This window comes from Acanthochromis polyacanthus, chromosome 5, assembly GCF_021347895.1.
Source record: "Acanthochromis polyacanthus isolate Apoly-LR-REF ecotype Palm Island chromosome 5, KAUST_Apoly_ChrSc, whole genome shotgun sequence".
Classification (NCBI taxonomy): domain Eukaryota; kingdom Metazoa; phylum Chordata; class Actinopteri; family Pomacentridae; genus Acanthochromis; species Acanthochromis polyacanthus.
The window spans coordinates 26480022-26502550 of NC_067117.1; the positions used below are offsets into that span (position 1 = coordinate 26480022).

General features: G+C 41.9%; 1 protein-coding gene across 10 annotated transcripts in view; it reads right to left on the reverse strand.

Moving 5' to 3' along the window:
• The window catches only part of LOC110954494 (band 4.1-like protein 1), a 98754-nt gene extending 92518 nt beyond the window's left edge, over nt 1-6236 (reverse strand). For 5 of the 10 annotated variants that reach the window (XM_022199051.2, XM_022199049.2, XM_022199050.2 and 2 more), the window contains exon 1: nt 5858-6123. The gene's annotated coding sequence lies outside the window, so the exon portion shown is untranslated. Of the gene's footprint in view, nt 1-5857; nt 6125-6220 lie in introns of those variants that run through there. The other 5 variants (XM_051948578.1, XM_022199054.2, XM_051948575.1 and 2 more) reach the window with 4 other exon arrangements.
• Between the last annotated feature and the right edge of the window lie 16293 nt (nt 6237-22529).

Genomic DNA, 22529 nt, shown 5'->3' on the forward strand with positions numbered 1-22529 from the left:
GTATCACTGACATGGCGTGTAAACAATGTTTGGCTTGCAAATAAAAGTAGTAAATATTTACTTCAACTTTAGACTCTATTTGAGGATGGATGGCATGATAGAAGTCAAATCGCCTGGATCGGCCTGTTAGCTCGCCCCGCCTCCTTCATGTTAGCGGAAACATGAGCCAAACTGCAAAAACTGCACCACAAATTAAGCATTTTTCAACAAGGTTTCTGTCATTCTCAGTACTTGCTAGCACGCTGATGCATGTTGAGTCTGTGTCTGATTAGATGATGATAATGATGTATGTATGTAATGTTCAGGAATTGTGCAAAAGAAGACACACGCAAAAAGAGCTGTTCTGCAGGTAGCTGTACTGACAGATATTCTAAGGGATCTGGAGGACATTATGCGACCTTATTAGTATGTTAGAAAGTCGAGTTGGTGCTATTGTTAGTCAGTGAAGACCACAACCAATCCATGGAGGAGAGAAGCGACGACTACGACAGAGTTTTTCTGGATAAATAATTCAAACCAGCAGCGTACAGTGAGCATCCAAGACAAAAAAAGATTGTGACATCTGGGCTACACCGAGCACAAAAGGGGTGTGCTTAAATTTGTGCTTGGCAGTCAGCACCACGTCTCCAACCCTGGACACAACTGCTCAGACTGGTTGCAAATGATGTCAGCAGCAAGATGGCAGCGCCCATTTCTGCAATATTGTGGCTTCATTTTTGCACACTGAAAGAAAGTGGTAAGGCATCCTCCATCTTTATACAGAGTAACACACCTTCATATCCATCTAAAGAGTCTGTTTTTTTTTCAGCATGTTGTTCCTGATAAAAAAAACCTCTCAACATGTATTTATTGAATGCTTTCAGGCTAATACGAAGACATTCAAGGATAATGAGGACATTCCGGCTTTGACTTTTCAAAGCTGAATCATTGTTTTCACCTGTCTGCATGATGTAAATTAGTTCTTGTTTGTTTGTATCACCTGTGCACGCTCTGGAAAAGTCAGCTTTTCATGCACTGCATGTTTGTATTGTACTTGTTCTGTTTAAGCAGTCACACACAATATTGTCTCTCTTGTTTTTTTGCAGGTTTTTTTCCTGATGTTCAGCCAGTGGAAATACAGCAGCTGCTTTCTCTAGCTATCGAGTCACCATCATGTTTTCTAATGTGCATGTGTGTAATGCGATTGCATATGCAGACATCATCCACTTGTAGTATGTCTAGTCCATTCTGGAGTGAGACCAAGAATAAAGACTTTTAAGGGCTAAAACGGGATTTCTTAAAAGAGTATTCTACTGATTTAACACAAAAAGGTTGGTGTAGTGGAGATGGTGCTACTCAGCTGTGAAAACATCTATATTAAGTCTCCTGGATCTGTGGAGGAGGTTTCTAATTTCTGAGATAATAACCCTGATGATGTTATCAGAACACACTGAGTTTAGATATTTAGCAGAAAACCTGTGTGACACATTGTTGGCATCGAGTCTGCAAAATGAGGCTGGTTAGGGAGAAATGGAAGGTGTAAGAAAAGAAAATGCTGTTGGGTTGCATTATGGGAAATGTAGGAGCCAAAGTTTTTAAAGTTTGACTATAAATCTAAGACCATGTTTGATCATTTTTTCCTGTGCTTTATGGCTTTGTAGAATGATATCATGGGAGATGCCTCTTTACATTTTAGTTTTGGTTTATGAGAAGAAACTCATGTAATCAATATGGTTTGATTAAATCTGTAATATATGGATACACCAGATTTTGCCTCCCACATCACGTCTTGTACATACATGCACCGTTTCCCCCTGTGTGTAGCCATGCAATTGGAATGCAGCTACATTATCAGTGAAAACAACTCCACAGCATGGCAGCTAGAGAATGCAAGCACAACAATTAGAAAATGTCACCCATAAATATATAGTATCACAGTGGTGTTCCATATAGATTCACAATTGTAGGGATTACACACAGAGGGTTACAAATGGATTTGAGGGTTGAAGGTAGTAGAGTCCTCACAAATATAGAAGTACACACGTGGACAAAATTGTTGGTACCCCTCAGTTAAAGAAGGAAAAACCCACAATTCTCACTGAAATCACTTGAAACTCACAAAAGTAACAATAAATAAAAATTTATTGAAAATTAAATAATCAAAAACAGCCATTACTTTTGAATTGTTGATTAACATAATTATTTAAAAAAACAAACTAATGAAACAGGCCTGGACAAAAATGATGGTACCTCTATAAAAGATTGAAAACTATTTGACCAGAGTGACATGATTAACTCAGGTGTGTCATTTAATTGACATCACAGGTGTTTCCAAACTCATAATCAGTCAGTCTGCCTATTTAAAAGGAGACAAGTAGTCACCCTGCTGTTTGGTGAAAAGGTGTGTACCACACTGAACATGGACAACAGAAAGCGAAGGAGAGAATTGTCCCAGGACATCCGAAAAAAAATTATAGACAAACATCTTAAAGGTAAAGGCTATAAGACCATCTCTAAACAGCTTGAAGTTCCTGTGACAACAGTGGCTCATATTATTCAGAAGTTCAAGACCCACGGGACAGTAGTTAACCTCCCTGGACGTGGCCGCAAGAGGAAAATTGATGACAAATTGAAGAGACGGATCGTTGGAATTGTATCCAAAGAGCCCAGAGCAACCTCCAAAGAAATTAAAGGTGAACTCCAAGGCCAAGGTACATCAGTGTCAGATCGCACCATTCGTCGTTGTTTGAGCCAAAGTGGACTTCATGGGAGACGACCAAGGAGGACACCACTGCTGAAAAAAACTCATAAAAAAGCCAGACTGGAATTTGCAAAAATGCATGTTGACAAGCCACAAAGCTTCTGGGAGAATGTCCTTTGGACAGATGAGACCAAACTGGAGCTTTTTGGTAAGGCACATCAACTCTATGTTCATAGACTCAAAAACCAAGCATACGAAGAAAAGAACACTGTCCCTACGGTGAAACATGGAGGAGGCTCAGTAATGTTTTGGGGCTGCTTTGCTGCATCTGGCACAGGGTGTCTTGAAAGTGTGCAAGGTACGATGAAATCTGAAGACTATCAAGGCATTCTGGAGAGAAATGTGCTGCCCAGTGTCAGAAAGCTTGGTCTCAGTCGCAGGTCATGGGTCTTCCAACAGGACAACGATCCAAAACACACAGCCAAAAACACCCAAGAATGGCTGAGAGAAAAGCGTTGGACTATTCTAAAGTGGCCTTCTATGAGCCCAGATCTGAATGCCATTGAACATATGTGGAAGGAGCTGAAACATGCCATTTGGAGAAGACACCCATCAAACCTGAGACAACTGGAGCTGTTTGCTCATGAGGAGTGGGCCAAAATACCTGTTGACAGCTGCAGAACGCTCATTGACAAATACAGAAATCGTTTAATTGCAGTGATTGCCTCAAAAGGTTGTGCAACAAAATATTAAGTTACGGGTACCATCATTTTTGTCCAGCCCTATTTCATTAGTTTGTTTTTTTAAATAATTATGTTAATCAACAATTCAAAAGTGATGGCTGATTTTGATTATTTAATTTTCAATAAATTTTTATTTATTGTTACTTTTGTGAGTTTCAAGTGATTTCAGTGAGAATTGTGGGTTTTTCCTTCTTTAACTGAGGGGTACCAACAATTTTGTCCACGTGTGTATAAACACATGTGTGTGTGTTAGTGCGTCTGATTGGTCACTGGAGTTCAGGAGGCAGGAAGAGACGTCACCACACTCACCAAGCTACAAAAACATGACGGGTCACAGAACATGCAGCTGGGCCAACAGCAATGACAGCCAAGTGTAGAACACACACACACACACACACACACACACACACACACACACACACGATCTGTGACACCATTGTCATCATTGTTGGTAACATCAGGGTGACCCAAACACAATTATGCAGCATTCCTTGTCTGCACCAAACGCTACAGGTCATATGAAATAACCTATGGCTCAAGCAAGACGGTCACATGAAAATATTCCTCCTGTGTAACTGAGAAGCCACAAACTGCCTCCGTTTTCAAGCAGAGATGCAGTATAACACTGAAGTAAGAAATGGTTGAGTTAACGTGCAAGTGCGTGGAATGATTGCCTCCAAAGAGAAAAAGAGGAGAGCTGGGCTGCTTCAGATGCCTCATACATGCTCATTTGAATTGCAAATGGTGTTAGGCAGCATGCTGGGCTGTGAAATCCCAGCAGCACCCTTGGGCATCTGAACTCACACAAACACTGACATCTACACACTAGTAGCAAGACTTTTTGTACACGCATGCTACAGTTAAAAAGAAGAAGAAGAAGAAGAAGCCACAGAGAATCTTTGAGCTTGATTCACTTTAAAGTTTCTAAACTTCATATCATCACAAATTCATGTGAACGTGCTGACAAGCAAACAGTGTGGAAACGGGTGCGGAGATGAGGTAATGGCTCGCCAGCAGTTAGGCGAGGGGGGGCGAGAAGAAGAAGAAGCATCAGGTGATGCCTCAAAGGGAGGCTGCCTGGCAGGCTGACTAGGCAAGGCTGACACAGCAGGCACAGAAGTGTGTCCGATGTTAACGACACGGATGCGGTGTGACAGCAGGTCTGCCAGCTGAGGCTGACAGCGCCTGTGTGGCCTGGAGGAAGAGTTTGACGAAGTATTTTGAGCCCACCTGTACAGCAACAGGGAGCAGACCAGAACACTGCAGAGGAAATGGAGCCACCCAATCGCTCTGACTTGCAAAAATTGCAAGGGCAAGACATAAACACTTTTAACAGTCAGAGGAGGTTTCAACCTTAACATTTGGAAATGTCATTTTGCCTCACTAGCATTGCAATAGAGTCCAAAATTAGAAGACTGTAAATGAATGAAAAAACACAGACATACTGTAGATGCAGTAAATGTAGAAACACAGTAAAACAAAGCAGGCATGTGCTCCTAAAGCATCCAGAAGGCTTGTTTCTTCGATGATGCATGTGATTCCACACAACAGGTGAAAGCCAAAGGGCCAAAGGTGAAGCTATTTGCTCACATGGACCTGCCTCAGCATGCAGGCAGGCACAGTGTTGCTTCACAGCTGTAGCCAACAGGCTCTACAGTACTCAGCTGAAGTCACATCACATCACTGACAGATTCATTCATTCATTGTGAGCTAAAGCAGAAAAAAACCCATGAACGATAAATGCACTTTACTTGTTTTGTTTTGTTTTCTTTTTTAGAAGCGGAACAGAACCATTTAGTACATTCAAACCAGGGCTGGTGATGAGAGGGTGTGACAATGGAAACATCAGTGTGTATGTGTCAGAGTGGCTGTTGCATAATTGGTGCTGGGTGTGTTGGAGCACACACAGGCTGAACCAATAGCAGATCCAGTTTGTCCTGACAGGCCAACTGAACAGCTGATCTCTTGAAGCTTTCAAAGCAACAACTTTAAAGGATCCACGGAGAAAATCAAGGCTGAGCTGTGGATGAGAACATCACGTAGAAAGTGGTGGGGTGAAGGAGGTGGTTTTGCAGCTCTCCTATCAACACTGCCTGGGCAAGTGGGCACAAAACGACGCTACAACTTGCCCCAGCTTCTGCTTCATTCCCACAATGTTATTCATCCCAAGGCAGAGAACAGCAAAGCAAGCGGGCAAAGTCCATGCTCGTTCTGAAATGATCTGCTCTATGGAGCAGCTGCAGCTTGAATAAATGCCCTTTTTTCCCCCACTGCAGCACTGCGAGACTGGAACAAAGCGGCGTAATCGTTGGCGAATTACGCGTAAAAAGGGGGGACAAATACAAGGAAATAAAGCCCGATAGTGAAATAAAAACGCACACGACTGCGCTGCATGAGCAAACTAGCAGAGGAAATAATGAATATTTCAACATACCGTCCTGTCAGACAGACAGACATCCAGTGGAGGACCATGGATGGTGCGCACCGGGAGGAGGGGGGAGGTCAATGCTGCTCCAGCCGCCGCTCCGTGTTTATTCTCCGGGTTAAGGGAAAGAGAGTGCGTCGGTGTTTTGCCGGTGTGAAGCCTAATGAGAGAGCGAGGAGGAGGAGGAGAGAAAGAAAGAGGGAGGGACACTGTCAGATGCAGAGAAGGCAGGAGGGTGGAAGACACACGCACACGCGCGCGTACTGTCCGTGCGTTCAGCGGGGAATGCGTAAAACCAATCAACGCTTGTGTCAGTCCTGTAAAGAAGCAAAAGAAACAGAAGCACGTCCCTCTCTGTCAACAAGTACTCACGTCTAAATAAGCAGGCAGGAAAAGATGCCAGCAAGGTGACATAATCCATTATTGTTTCCACCAGCAGCCGCATTCATGTGTGTCATGCAAAAATGTGACACATACACACCCACAGAAATGTGTTTGTTGGTGAAGATGTTTCATTCTGAGGCACATTTCCCTCCTTTAATAAAATATTTAAAGCCCCCAAGCAGCTACATCTGAGGAGTTGCTCTTCTTTCTCGCAGTGTCGTCAGGATGGCACAAACCCTTTGATTTCATCATTTAGTCAGCCTCAGCTCCCCTCACCTTTACATACAGAGAAGATGGGATTTATTAGCGCAAAGGGCAGCGTGCCCCTGAGCCACCCACTGTTGTAAACAAAGAAAAAAATAATGGGAGCTCGCCCGTGAAAAAGCAATAATAAGGAGGTATCGGTTCCCCCATTGTGCCTGCTAAATTAACAAGGTATTATTTTGAGAGGCAAGCTGAGTTTGATATAATTAATGACTAATGAGAGGTTTGCTGTTGCTGATTTGATTAATCGCTGTCAGTTTCTTACAAAAGCGGGGCTTTAGTGCTGTAATATGTTCAGAGGGATAATGTAGCTGCTTATTGCAGCATTAGTGTAACATTGCCAGAAGACTTTATGAACATACAAGGTCACTGCAACCAGCCGGGCGCCTTAAGCACTCTAGCTATAATGGAGTTCCAAGGCTGGCGAAGATCAGAATTGGACCAAAACGCCGATTTTACTCGGCAGGTTTGAGATATTTTATTCCGATAAGGTGCAGTATCATGTGATCTTACAGTGTCATTAAAAGAGTGGGTCTACCTCAGTGATCTGAACTCGCACTGCGTAAAGGATCGATTCAGCAGAAACAAAGGCATCCTGTAATCCATTAATCAGCCTCAGCATGAGAAACACTGACAGGTGAAGTGAATAACATTGATCTTTTTGTTATAATACATTGTTCTGCTGGGAAACCTTGGGTCCCTGCATTCATGTGGATGCTGCCATGATACGTACCACCCACCTAAGCATTGCTGCACACCAAGAACACAACAGTCCCCGCGCAGAAGGACAATGAGAAATGGAATAAAATGTTCAAGGGCTCAGCATGCACAACAACAAGCCCAAGGCAGCCTACAGCTCCTCAAAACCCAGTCTGATTAAGCATCTGCAGGATATGTCAGAACAAGCCTGATCCATGGAGGACCTACCAGAGACCCAAAGGATCCTCTGCTAGCATCCTGGTTCAAGTCACCCTCAAAGGTCAAGGGTCACATGTCAATGGCTCAAAAGGTCCAAATGGTTTTGGCGGCACAAAGGTGACACAAAAAATACACTGCTCAAAAAAATTAAAGGAACACTTTGAAAACACATCATATTTCAATACGGGGAAAAACAAACTGGATATTAGCATTGATATGGACTGGATAATGTGTTAGGAATGAAAAGTGCCACATTGTTTGATGGGAATGAAAATTATCAACCCCCCAGGAGGGCTAAATTCAAGACACCCCAAAATCAAAGTGAAAAACTGATGTGGCAGGCTAGTCCATCTTTCTGAAATTCCTTGGCAGCAACTCAAAATGGTATTCAGTAGTTTGCATGGCCTCTATGTGCTTGTATGTGTGACTGACGATGCCGGGACAAGCTCTGAATGAGACAACAGATGGTGTCCTGGGGTATCTCCTCCCAGAACTGGACCAGGGCATCGCTGAGCTCCTGGACAGTCTGAGGAGCAACCTGATGGTGTTGGATGGAACAAAACATAATGTTCCAAAGGTGTTCTATTGGGTTTAGGTCAGGTGAGCATGGGGGTCAGCTAATGGTATCAGCTCCTTCATCCTCCAGGAACTGCATGAGTTCTCTTACCACATAAGACTGGGCATTGTCGTGCACCAGAAGGAATCCAGGACCACTGCACCAATGTATGGTCTGACAATGGGTCAAAGGATTTCATCCTGATACCTAATGGCAGTCAGAATGCCATTGTCCAGCCTGTAGAGGTCTGTGCATCCCTCCATGGATATGCCTCCCCACACCATCACTGACCCACCACTAAACCGGTCATGCTGAACAATGTTACAGGCAGCATAACGTTCTCCACGGCTTCTCCAGACCCTTTCATGCCTGTCACATGCGCTCAGGGTGAACCTGCTCTCATCTGTGAAAAGCACAGGGCACCAGTGGTGGACTTGCAAATTCCTGTGTTCTATGGCAAATGCCAGCCGAGCTCCACGGTGCCAATCAGCGAGCACAGGGCCCACTAGAGGACGCTGGGCCCTCAGACCACTCTCATTACATCTCTTTCTGATTGTTTGGACAGAGACATTCACACCAATGGTCTGATGAAGGTCATTTTGTAGAGCTATTGCAGTGCTCATCCTGTTCCTCCTTGCGCAAAGGAGCAGATACCTGTCCTGCTGATCAGTTGAGGACCTTCGACAGCTCTGTCAAGCTCTCCCAGACTAACTGCCTGTCTCCTGGAATCTCCTCCATGCTCTTGAGAATGTGCTGGGAGACACAGCAAACCTTCTGGCAATGGCACGCATTGATGTGCCATCCTGGAGGAGTTGGACTGTCTGTGGAACCTCTGTAGGGTCCAGGTATCGCCTCATGCTACCAGAAGTGACACTTACCCTAGCCAAATGCAAAACTAGTGAAAAACAGTCAGACAATATTAGGAAGGAAAAAAAATGTCAGTTTCCTTCACCTGTAAACTCATTCCTGTTTTGGGGGTTGTCTCATTGTTAGCCCTCCAGTGCATCTGTTGTTAATTTTATGAACACCAAAACAGCTGAAACTGACTAAAAAAGCCCCTCAGTTACTTACTTGACCAGATCAGTATCCCACGTTTCACTGATTTGATGCAATACTTAGATTAAAAAGTGTTCCTTTAATTTTTTTTGAGCAGTGTATTTGACTGTTTGTTTTCAGGCTGTGTCCTTGTCAAAACCTACTTTCCTCTCAAATTAAACCACCAATGCTTCCATCTGCTAGCCTAAAGCAGAGACGAGGAGATTCCTAAGCTCACTTGTTTCTGACTCCACAATCCAGATGTTTCATGTCATTCACACCAAATAACTTATGCAACATCACTTGTGAAAATGTATCCAACTGCAGGACTCACAAAGAGTTTTCTATAACTTTTTTCACCACAGCTCAAGGTTTAAAAGCATAAAACCAAGCATTTTAATCCATCCTGTTGTCTAATCCTGACATGCTGTTGTGGATCTCTGTGTCAAAATCTAGATTTAAGATTTCTGTTTTGTGATTTCCACTTTACTAAATTCATGTGTTTAATGCAGCTTTAATCAGTATAGCTACAATTACAGTGGAGTGCTTGTGCGAGGGACCGCCAGCTCCATAGCTACCCTGAAATCTACAGAACATTTTAGCATCTTCTGGGCATTTCATTTCAATGGAAAACATTATTTTACAAGCAAATGGCTTGATTTTTTAGACGAATTGTGATGTTACATTAGTTTCGAGGTGAAGCCAGTGTTTCCAATCCACCAAAGTGTACACGGTTAGTGACCATTTTCACTACAGAGTTCGGCAAAAAACCCTAAAAAAAAATCATCATCTGGCTCTTTAGTGACCCCTTACTATAACTTGATTAGTTACTTTTGGTTTGTAAATCCAAAATATTTCCAGAAATGCTTTGTGACGGATACAATTTGGAAAGTGATGTAATTAGTAATACAAGTAGTTACCATTTCTATACAGTGACATGAAAGTAATTGCAAGATAAGTAACAATTTTTTCAGTTTGGGGTCAAATAAACACAGACAAACTGTACAATCTTTGCACAGAAAGTGAGAGGAAAGGTGGGTTTGAAGGGGTCTAGCAGTTTAACAACACCTTGTTCATTACTCTGTAGAATTTTTATATCCATATATTAAGGAAAAACACAACATATAGTGTTAGTGAGCATGTTGGTGGCCTAGAGATAGAGATTTATGTATTGCAACGCTCTCGATCCACTTCATCTTCACACTAATACGGTCTTGTTGTGTTTTTGGACTCCTTGATTCAGGGTCACTGGTAGCCCGTCTGTATAATCCGTATTTTTTCCCATGGTTGCATCATTAAGACATCTTCACTGAGAGAATTGCATGAGATGCTGCTGGAGCCCGATTGTCTGTGAGACATAAAAGTGTTGTTGAGGTTTTGAGACAAACGTGGAAAAAACTCCAGTGTTAAGAGTGATTTAAGTTGCTGAAGTTGATCTGGTCCGTGCTCACAATGCGTCACGTGCTCATCTATTGATCCGTGCTTTGAACCTCTTCTTAACACACATAGGATTGTTTCAGTTGCAAGTGGACAAATCAATCAGAAGTACTTCAAAGCCATGGAGTCTGTTTAATAATGAAATGTATCCGTCTTCAGCAGTGGGAAACAACAATGGCTCTTCAGACGGCTGACAAATGACGAACTCGGCTGTGAAGAGATGATGACTGGCCTTGGAGGAAAGGAAAACAGACACATGGATGTTAAATAAATGCACAAAGCACAGCAGTGATGCATATTCATGACCAATCAGATGTCAGGATTCAAATAGGATGATGCTGGGCGCCAGTTCCTGGCTCACAATTTAATCATCCAAACGGGCTGAGTAAGCACACACACGACGAAGTGCTGCCCGTGAAAATAGCAACGACTCAAACTTCCCTTTTATAGGATGTAGACCGGATGCCTTTTGAGATATGATGTTATAATTATTCTTTCTTATTATGTGGGGCAGCTGGACTCAGGTATCAGAATGGGGTGTACTAATCTACTACACAATAATGGAAAAAAAACATGCTAAAAATTTAAATTATGTGTAAATAAATGTAGAATTGTGAAAATAAAACATCGAGAAGTAATAGTATTTTTAGCTAATTTAAATGCAGTAAAACAGTGCTGAATTAATGGCCACACGCTGTAGAGAACTGAAATACTATTTGTAAAAACATGATGTGGACATTATGTACAGCTTTGGTCTATTATTTTACTTTTGTTATGTTTATGGGGTTTTGCAGTGAACCTATAAAATAATATGTTTAGGTGATTTTACTAGGCATTATCTGTGATTTCAGAAAATACTGAAAGTCTGTACAATTGTACATGCATATTTTTTTTCTTTCTAATTACAACAAATATCTATAAAATAATGATGATGCTGATTTAAATGCAACAAAAACATTTGAAGTGGGCACTAACTTACATTTTTGGTCTGTTTTTGTTGAAGTTTTTTTTTAGGGTTAGCTTTAAAATTAATATTTTTTGTCAATGACTTCACCAGGTGTGATGTGTACTTTAAGAAAACAGAAAAAAATCAATAAGATAACAGGAAAATTATTTGTATTTTACAGTGTATAGGTTAGCGGTTCCATTTTCAGTACCTCCACATGCTGAAAGGATATTATGCAAAACACTGAATCCTAAATTGCGCCCCGTCACACAATTAGTGTGCGATTGTGTGCATTTACACTCTGATCTGCTTTTCACCATAATCCATATTAGAGAAACTCTTAATGTATGTAGAAGCTGCTGAAATGTTTCCCAGTCTCCCTGTGCCTGCTACCTCTTGTCCAGGCTCCAGCCTCCTGCAACCCTCTGCAGGATAAAGCAGGTACAGCAAACAGATGAATGTACTTACGGATGATTTATACCATCTGATTTTGTACGTGTCATTTATCTATGTCCGCATACTGTCAGTATATGAAGTAACCTGTATACAGTTTAATAAATGCACTTACACACTTCATACTTTTTACATACTGTGACTTTTAAGTGTTGCCAGCTACATGTGTATTGTTTTGTATGTGAATGACTTGTGTGCGTTTATGTTTGTTTACTTGCTCACCCCAAATTGCTCCTTCAAGGATGAATGATGCATTTTAGACTCAGTGTACTTCAACTATTCTGAAAAAGTGAGGCTTTGCCTGTAGGGGGAAAAAAAAGGTCAATTCTGGTGAATACTGATACGGTCCATTTGTTGCTTTAGGCTCATTCATCTCAGTGCATCTAGATCAGATCAGCTGCCCACTGCAGTGACCTTTTTTGGAATCTAACCTCTGAGAGGCACAAGGTCTGGAAATGTCAAGGTAACCACTGTGACTTTTAAAGTCTGAAGTGTTAAATCTTTACATAACAACCTAAGTGGATTTAGCACATGCTGTATTCAAACTGCAGGTCGGATAGCATCTATAACCCCTGCCTCAACACCTTTTTGACGTTGGACAGTCTCACATTATCAGCATCTTTCCAATACAGTCCCTCATTTATTGCTGTGACCGACCAGTTGAGAGAATAGGAAGGTACTGAACATGTTTTTGTCGCCTTCTTTTGAAAGGATTAACCGTTAAAACATCACTGAAACCCACAGAAGTTTAGTTCTTTTGTCCAAGCAGAGACCAATTACTGCATCTAAATAATACTGTTGTGTAAACTAGCTATCCGTTTATGACTCTGTGGAAGCAGGATTTCTTTGGCTCCAGGCAAACATCCACTTGGCAGGACAGTGTACGCACTGCGGTCAACAGAAACAGCTGAAACCACACAAATGCCGGTCACACATCGTCCGCTGTGTTATTCCACTTTTAATCCCTTTTCCTCGTCTCGGCTCCTGGTCAGTTTTGGTCAAGGTTTCCGAAAATTAGAGCTGACGGATAATTTATGGGAGATCTGTCAAATGGGCTTTTAAGAATTCTATTGGCATCTGCTGATAGCTGCAGGTTGCTAATCAAAGACAGGAAGAATACTTGATGTGAAGCAAAGGGATGCTGCATGGTTTCTGGAATATGCTGCTTCCAGTGATGTTTTTAAATAGGAAAGATCATAATTATTTCATTTGCTTCTTCTTCCTTCCCAGTGGCAAAGCGTTTCATCCCAGCACGCTGTAGGTGGAAGGCAGGGAAACACAGACAGGTAGTCCACTCAACGACTAACCAAATAGACACAGGCTCACATTCATACTTAAGGGCAATGTAGAGTCTTCAGACTGATTTAAAAGAGTGTCTGAAACACACTCTCTGAAATAGAAATTAAGTTTAAAGGCCATCAAACTAAAAGAGTATGCCTGACAGGAGAAGTTTTTAATGGACCAAGTGCATAACCTTAATTAAAAACACATTTTCTTTCATATTTCAGATGTGGAAGTCTTGAAAAAGATCTTTACTGAGGTTCCAAATCAAGTGAGAAGCAGGTGTATTTTCTCTGAGACTGTTTTGCAATCAGACTGTTGGTAACTTGTGGAGTCGACCACAGAATGCAGAAATATTGCAGGTATAAGGCACTTCCCAGGTGGTTTATCTTTTCAGACCTACATCCATTTTTTATATGCAGGGTATGGTAACTGTATATGAGAGGGTGAAAGAGTTTTTGTATCTGAGAAGAATCTGATTTTAATTAGGTAGTGTAGAAAAGTCCACATCTATAGCCTGTTAACTGATCTTTAAGTCCTTCGGGAGCACCCAGTGCGAGGGTCTGTATAGCTGAGAGGATTATTAAAAACCCTTCTGCAAAAACCCTTCAACCAAAGACATGAATAAATCTAAGTAGCCCGAAGCTCACCTGCATCTTAAACAGTTCATTTCTGATTTATACAGTTTGAAAACTATTGTTCACTTAGTTTTAGATTCGTCTTTAATTGCCAGATCTTTCTCCAAAACTCTTTCAGCACTGAAGAATGGTCTCTCTGCACCTCATTATCACTCTGGTACATATGAAAAAAATGCTCTGGCTTGTTAGCTAATCACAGTTGTGTTTGCAGGGCGTAAGAGGTCAGGAGGCAGCAACAAACCCTTTCAAAATAGTGTCAGGATGGAAGCTGTTTCGGTGGAACTTTTGCATGCTGTGGCTGGGTTTTCAGCGTTTACTAATGGACACTATACTATCCCACCTGTCTTAGTCTACCCAGACAATCAGCCATGCTTGGAAAATGAAACTTTATCCAAAACTGGTGGGCAAACGTCCCCGTTAGACAAGAAATGTTGTAAACTTTATAAATCGTAACAGTCTACTGAAAGAACCAAGCAGACCTGCAGAGTTGCACTATCCAAGTCCAAGTGTGTAGGTTGTTGCTCGGAGGTTGCTGGTAATGTTTTCTGTAGTGAAGGGGAAGGAAGAGGACATGCAAAATGACAGGCTTATACCTGAAGTCAACATCTAGCGAGTGAAACTAGGTTTCGGCTCTATGTGGTTAGGTTTAGGAAGATGTCACACCTTCACAGTGATGACTATTTGTTCACAACTAGCCCTGCATGCTGAAACAAATGGGCTGCTGATGTGTGTGTGTGTGTGTGTGTGTGTGTGTGTGTGTGTGTGTGTGTGTGTGTGTGTGTGTGTGTGTGTTGTGGCAGAAACATTTTATCATCTGATGATCACCAATTCTTCTCTTTACCCTTTAAACTGGACTCAAACTGTGTGTATATTCCCCTGACCCCAGTACTCCACTGAAAAGTAGGAATTACAGCAATCAGTGACTCAGCAGGTAATTGGCTAACTGGAGTGTTTCTTCAGTCAACTACCAGACATGGATTACATGTAGTGTCATTGTGTGCTCAACCACCAAGACACATCTAGGCAGCTCAGTCGTATCATTTCCAGTGGCTGAAATCTTGAAGAAAAAAAAATCTTGGCAAAAATCACAGCACCACAGAATGTGGCCTTTTAAAATAGATGTGTCCACAAACAACATGACCTTGCGCTGAGGACAGGTGTATGTTATGTACGGATGCCAAATCGCGTGACTTAAATATGTTGTGGGAATTGATAGGACTCGGAAACACCCTCACAATTTAACTAATTGTTCCTTGTATTATTTCCAATGGATAAGTCCAGATAAATCTGCAAGGGTCAATTTGTAGTAGGATCGCAATCCTGTGATCTTCAGCAGGCAGCTGATGTAGTTCACTTGTTGTCATAGTTACAGTGACGCCATGCTGCTACCTCGCAATGATACAGAAATCTTTAACAAATCTGTGCATCCAGACTATAAGCTGCATCACTGCCAAGACATGCAAACATACACCTGAATTCCATTCCTTGGCAGAGTAACAACAGCTTTATGGTTTCATATTGTTCTATTAAAAAAAACACAGTTTGTTTCTGATTTTTCTGTACCTCCAGGTTACTCACTTTACTTTGTTGTGACAGCAGTGCTTTCCTCAAAACTACCCAGTAACTACTGAATATTAAAAGCGTCCTATGGCAGTTGGATAAGTTTTAATTTGAAGACAATGGAGCATTTTATATGTGACTTAAATGCATAGAATTCAATGCCCTACACTAAGTAAACTTTGTATACTTTATGGAATACTTTATAAAAGTTTCCACAAACATGATTTATGCTGATTTTGCACTTACGTACAGTTATGAAACATCTGAGATAGCCCTAATGATGCCATTCATAGATTCATATTTATATAAACTACTGCTCATCTTGTTGCAATTTGTGTAACAGTGTTGTTGCGTTCGAGACAATTTGCTGACAAGCATTTTGTTTATTGTCTTTTTACAAATTACACGAAGAAATATGGAAATTGTGCATCCTGTGTATGAGATATTCTTCTGCGTTGTTGCAGTTTTGCAAAATACAGTTTGTGATAACTGACTGAATGTACTAGAAAACAACCCGTTTAAAAGAAGGACTTCACATACTTTTAGCAAATTGTCATAGCTTTCAATATAGACAACACTTTGGACAATATAGAGAGAAAAGACAAAGGGATGGACGACAGAAGATATACAGCAGGTGGAAGAATAGTAACAACTAGACAAGTACATGAATGTTAAAAAAAAACCATAAAAATCTAAGGTAGCTAAGAGGAATGTTTTGAGACAGGAGGAGTGATGATTGTCAAATGATGAAATGTTTCCGCCGCAGCGCCCACACACATCAGCAGCCCATTTGTATCACTCAGGGCATGCAGCACAAAAACAGAAAATATGGATCTTCAAACACATTCAGAACACCCACTGCAGTACCGGGGCAGGACGCAAGCACACTTTATCTCTGTCTCTGTCACTTACACTGCTTTTCCACATAGTACTGCTCTGAAAACATCAAGCAGAGTGTATATGAAATAGGGATCCGCCGATTGGCCTGACCAATAACTGAGGCTGATATTTGGCAATTTTCCTCAATATCAGTAATTTTCTGAACAAATTTAATTTTTATAAATGTGACACTTTGGCTCTGATATAGCAAGCTCTCCCTGCCTGGACTCACTTTGTGGTCTCAAGCAATGTCCCGCCCACAGCACAATCTGACTGGTTACATCCATCCATCTATTATCTATGCACTGCTTTATCCTCACTAGGGTCGCAGGGGGTGCTGGAGCCTATCTCAGCTGACTCGGGCGAAGGCAGGGGACACCCTGGACAGGTCGCCAGTCTGTCACAGGGCTACATATACAGACAAACAATCGCACTCACATTCACACCTACGGGCAATTTAGAGTAATCAATTAACCTCAGCATATTTTTGGACTGTGGGAGGAAGCCAGAGTACCCGGAGAAAAGCCATCCATGCACAGGGAGAACATGCAAACTCCATGCAGAAAGATCCCAGGCCGGGATTTGAAGACTGGTTACATGTCACCAGTAAAAGTTTAGTTCCGTTTGTCTTTCCTCTGAGGTTAATAAATACCTGCAGCATCAAGACAGAACGTCTATAAAGAGGGGGTGGTGCATGCTTTTATGCACACAGCTCAACACAGTGGTAACTTCATTTAGTACTTATAAAAATTATAACTGACATTAAGTCAGGATCTAATGGTAAATGACAGCGTGTTCTTTTCTTGGCCTCAGACAGGTGAGCTGTCACACAGTCACGGCTCATCAGCTGCAGTTAAATTATTAGTTACACAGCTGAGTCTTAAGTGTTATTAAGCTCAGCAAAGCTCCATAATATTTTACTGTGAAGATTTGATGCATTCACTAAATGTCTAAATATATCAATACTTTTTATTTCATATCATTTTTTTCATGTCCACAGCAGAACCTTTGTAGCAGTGACATTATTCTACATATGAATGTGACCTCTCCAATGAATCATTTAAATACAAATAGCAGGTATGTATGCCAAATGTAGGCAAATCCATATAATATTAATAACACTTAAAGTATAACCCCACCTGTACTTCCCAGTTTATGAAGTAGATTTAGGTAAACTGACTACAGTTTTCTATTACAGCTCTGCATTACATGTTACCCTTGGCATGGTTGGGTTCATTTATGTCATCTAGTTTGTCCCTCCACTGTCTTACCTGAAAATGGACTCATTATTAGGAAACGTATCTCAATATAACATTGTACAGCTCAACTGCATCACAAAGCTGACAGAAAAAAATCTATTCCTCTCACACATTAAAGATTTTATAAAGTCATTATCAAGTCTCAGTCATTATCGATACAGTGAGCTACCACAGTTTCTTGAGGTACGATACAGAGGGAGATCTCAGAGATGTTAAGTGAAAATTACCAGGATTTGGGAATATATACACCAACCACACATAGCATTATGACCACTGACAGGTGAAGTGAATAACATTAATTATCTCTTCATCATGGCAACTTACAGGACTTGAAGGATGTTTTGGTAACATCTTGGTGCCAGATACCACAGCACACCTCCAGGGGTCTAGTGGGGTCCTTACCTCGACGGGTCAGGGCTGTTTTGGCAGTAAAAGGTGGATCAACACAATATTAGGCATTTAGTCATACTATTATGATCGGTGTATGTGTGTATATGCATAGTAATACATACACATTTATACATATAACACGTGTAATTTCATTACATACCTGGGTGAGTTCTTAGAAGAAGCTCAGTTGGAAAGATTTCCAAAATAAATACCCCTAGGTAGCTACAGCAAATCCCCAGGATTTTGTGAGGTATACTACACTTTCAAAACAAAAGCTCAGACACTTTTAAAGGAACTCACTGTGTGCAATAAGCAGGCTTTTGTAAATAAGATGCACTTACCTAAATATACGTTCGATGTAAATATAGCTAACCTTGCCAGGGGCCTATTTCACGAAGCAGGTTTAGTGAAAACTCTGAGTTTGTTAACCCTGAAATGAGGGAAACTCAGAGTTTTCCATTTCAGGAAGCGAGGTAACTCTAACCAGGGAATGCGGGGTAACTCGAGCCTGTTTCACAAAGAGGGGTAACTTAAACTCTCGGTCAGTTACCGCAGTAACAGACTCTATGACTCTAACCTGCTCGCCAGCAGGTTTATCTGAGCAAACCTCGAGTTTCTCTCTGTCTCCGCCCTCTTTCAGACACACACGCTGTTTCATTTCCTCATTCATTCAGTCAGTAAGCGAGCGAGTTTTGGCGTAGAACAGCTTTTGTTAACGATCCAGTGGATAAAGGAGCAGCATTACTGCACAGATAGTTAAATATTCGTCGGTAGATTGTTATCAGACCGCGCATAAATGTTCTCGCATTTCCGGACAATTATCGGTTTGAGCGGTACCGTTTCGTATTCGTTTTACGTCCATAATCTACATAAACAACCTAATCCGTCCTTACATTTACATTACCAGCCGCAGTCATGCTCTCACATCCAGCAGATATTGTGTGTTGCGCTGCGGTTCTTTGCAAATGGAAGTTTTTATATAATGTCAGAGATGCAGAGCACTACAGTAAGACAACTGTATGCAGGACAGTCAGAAAAGTTTTCCTGGCTCTGAAACGACTTTTACTCGTCATTGTGGTTTTCCTGGACATAAACCTGTCAGAGCATCAAGGAGGATCCATGGGATTGCAGGTGAGTGATGTAGAGATCTGTTAAATTCATTTTAAATCATATTCTGTTAATGACATTGTGCTGCAGCCTCTGACTGGGATTAGTCATTTGAATTTCTTTTAGGATTTCCCAGTGTGATTGGCTGCATAGATGCACACACATCCCCATCACAGCTCCCTCACATCATGAACAGGAAGTCCATTCACAGCATAAATGTGCAGGTAGGCTACAGGTAGACTGACTACTGTTTCTAAATGTTAAAGACTGCATCATAGTTCAACATCTGTCATTCTCTGCACTGTCCAGATCATATGTGATGCTGCATACATCATTTCTAATGTGGAGGCAAAGTGGTCTGGGTCTGTTCATGACTCCAGGATTTATGGAGAGTCTAACCTGAGCAACAGACTGCAGCGTGGTCAGCAGCCTAAAGATTTTCACAATAGAATTCTCTTGTCTCCCTCCTTTAATATACTCTAATGTATCCACTATACATTACAGGAGAGTTTGATGGCCTTCTGCTGGGTGACAGGGGTTACCATAACAACCCAGGCTGATGACCTCATACCCTGACCCTGAACCAGGCCCCCAACAGAACTTCAACTGGACTCAGTGCAGGACCAGAGCCCGGGTGGAGATGACCATAGGCCTGCTGAAAGCCCGTTTCCAGAGCCTACATCTCCTCAGGGTGACCCCTGAGAGGGCCTGTGATATTACTGTGGCATGTGTTGTTCTTCATAATATTACCACTATTAGAGGAGAGCAACACCCTGCCCTACAAACTGAAGACCCAGATGATGAGCCCATCCACCTGCAGCTATCCAGGACAGCAGAGCAGTCAGAGACACCGTATGCCATAATCACTTTACAGTTTAAGTCACCATCATCACCACCACAGCAAATAAAGACATGATACACATTTCATTTGGTCTTCTTTATTCCCTACAAATAAAAGATAGTTCAGTTCATGTTCCAGTAGTTAACATAATTCACCTCTGACCATCACCACCTCTAACTTGCGCTCCAGTATTTCAATTTCCAGATCTGCCCTCCTAATCTGTTTTTTTGGATTTTTCTCAGCAAATGCAGTTTGTAAATCTGTTTTACTGATAACTGGGAATACATAGAGGACATTCAATTATACAGTTGCACATGAATTCCACAGAATGAAACTCTGGTGTTTCCTGAACATCCATCTCACTGTGTCAGTCTGTGCAGTGGAAGTTGAGGAACCAACCTGCTGCTGTCCAGCCATGCTCTGTTAAAAAGGATGAGAATGTGCAATACTTCAGTGTAGGCTAAATGTCACACTCTATATTCCACCCAAAATCTGAATGAGAAGAGAACTATCAGTAACATACCTCTTTATGCCTTTCTGGATCCCCCTCTGTAAAGGCAGCAGAGTGACATGTTTCAGTAAACTTAAACTACCATTTGGATAAATCTTTGGAGTGTTGCCTACTTACAATTACAAGGTGTGTGTATATATATATATATATATATATATATATATATATATATATATATATGCATCCATGACATTTTATACCACCGTTTTACAGGCATCTGCTTTCTTTCTGTTAGCTGAGCAGAAGTCTGTGTTAGTTTAAATAGGCTTAATTATTTAACAGGACATGATATGGATGCAGACATTTAGACTATGTGTGGATAAAAACAACTGCACAGTCAAACAGCCACTTAATATTTAAGCTACTTTACAATGTAAAACATGATCAACATGAAGTACCTCCATGAGATAATGCCGAGGTCTGACCTGTTTGAACAATGTTTTTATATTTCATCTTATGCTGCTGCCCCGTCGGGATTTCACCTAAATGAAATAATTTAGTAGGCTGCCATTCAGACAGTTATTCCCTGTAATATTATTACGATTACAAAGGACTACATTTAAACTTACGCATTGATCCGGGCTGTTCTCCACGCCGTCTCTCTCTCTTTTGCAGCTGCAGCGGTGTTGCACTGCTTTCTAAAAACGTGTTCAAACTCGCCATATGAGCGCGTTAAAAACTTCCAGTTCAAAAACGCAGCCTTTTGCTTCCCCGTTTCCATAGTGACTCGTCGAATCGGGGTTCCATTGATGCTGTCTTTTCAGACTTGCAGTGCACGCGCGTAACTCCGGGTCAAACTACTCCGAGTTGATTAACCCAACTCATATCAGCCGTTGTGAAACCGAAAACTCAGAGTTTTCTATCTCAGAGTAGATCAACTCAGAGTTGTGGAAGAAACTCAGAGTTTGTAAAACCTGCTTCGTGAAATAGGCCCCTGCAAGTTGATTTCTCGCGATATTTGTGAGTTCACAAATCTCTCAAGAAACCATCTTGCCCCGCTCCCGCATTCACTGTTCGTACAGAGCCAAGTTGGCACGGGCCAATCACGCAGCAGTATTCGTATGTGGGGCAGGATATCCGGGTGTGAAGACGACACCAAGCGCCAGTAGATCAAAACAAACATGGCAACTGAGGACAACGATCATGTAGATGCTGCTATTAAGTCAGTTTTAGCTGAATCTCCTATCGCTTCTTTGAAGGAAGAACAACGAGAGGCGCTTTGTGCATTTCTGGATGGTAAAGATGTTTGTGCTTTTTTACCTACGGGTTTTAGTAAGAGTTTAATCTACCAATTGGCTCCGCTCGTTGTGAAGATCCCGCGATTGGCTAAAAACAAACCTGTCAGAGGCGGGACATACTGTTGCATTGTCCAATCCGTGCCTCTTTCCTCCGAACGGATTTACATGGAGCGGTCCCAGATTGATATTGTGGAGTACTATCAAGTACTACACAATTATTAATCTGGGCATAGGCGTCAGTTTAGGGGGGGACGGTGGGGATGTGTCCCCCCAACTTTTTGTCAGGGGTCATTTTGTCTCCAACACATTCAAATTCTTCACATGTAAGCCGTTGTAAACCCAGTTATTTTCAGCAGGCCGAGAGTTGCACAGACATGCAGCACACCTTCGTGAGGTTAAAAAAAAACGTGCAGATGCTAAATTTGCGCCCGTGCCAAGTGAAAGCTCCGACCAGAGGCGTGCAGGGGCAAAATTTCGGCCCGGGAGAATTAGTACTATAGCGACCCACAGACCCCTCCACCTGCATGTACTGATAGCTCAAACGGTTGAGTCTCCACCTTTGGTGCGGTGATTGTGCGTTCAAGCCCAGCTTGTGGCATTTTGCCGCCGTTCTTCGACATTTTCTCAAAGTGCTGTCTTACCAACGACATGGAAGCATATGAGAAAAGCAGGCGTGCCGCACCAATGCTAAACTTTGGTCTCAAGTAGAGTGCCACAAAATATCATCCCACGGGCCGCAGTTGGCCCGCGAGTTTGAGACTCACGATTTAAAGCATTATTATTATTATTATTTTATGACTGGAGCGGCCCACCGGGGATATCCCCGGTGTTCCCGATTACCCAGCACGCCACCCAGGGTGTGCATTTCCATCTGACAATGGCTGTGGTCTCCATCCCCCCCAGTTTTAAAAACAAACTGACGCCCTTGAATCTGGGTATTGCCAGGTTAAAATATAGCCGCACTTATCAAAGGGCAGCTGCTAT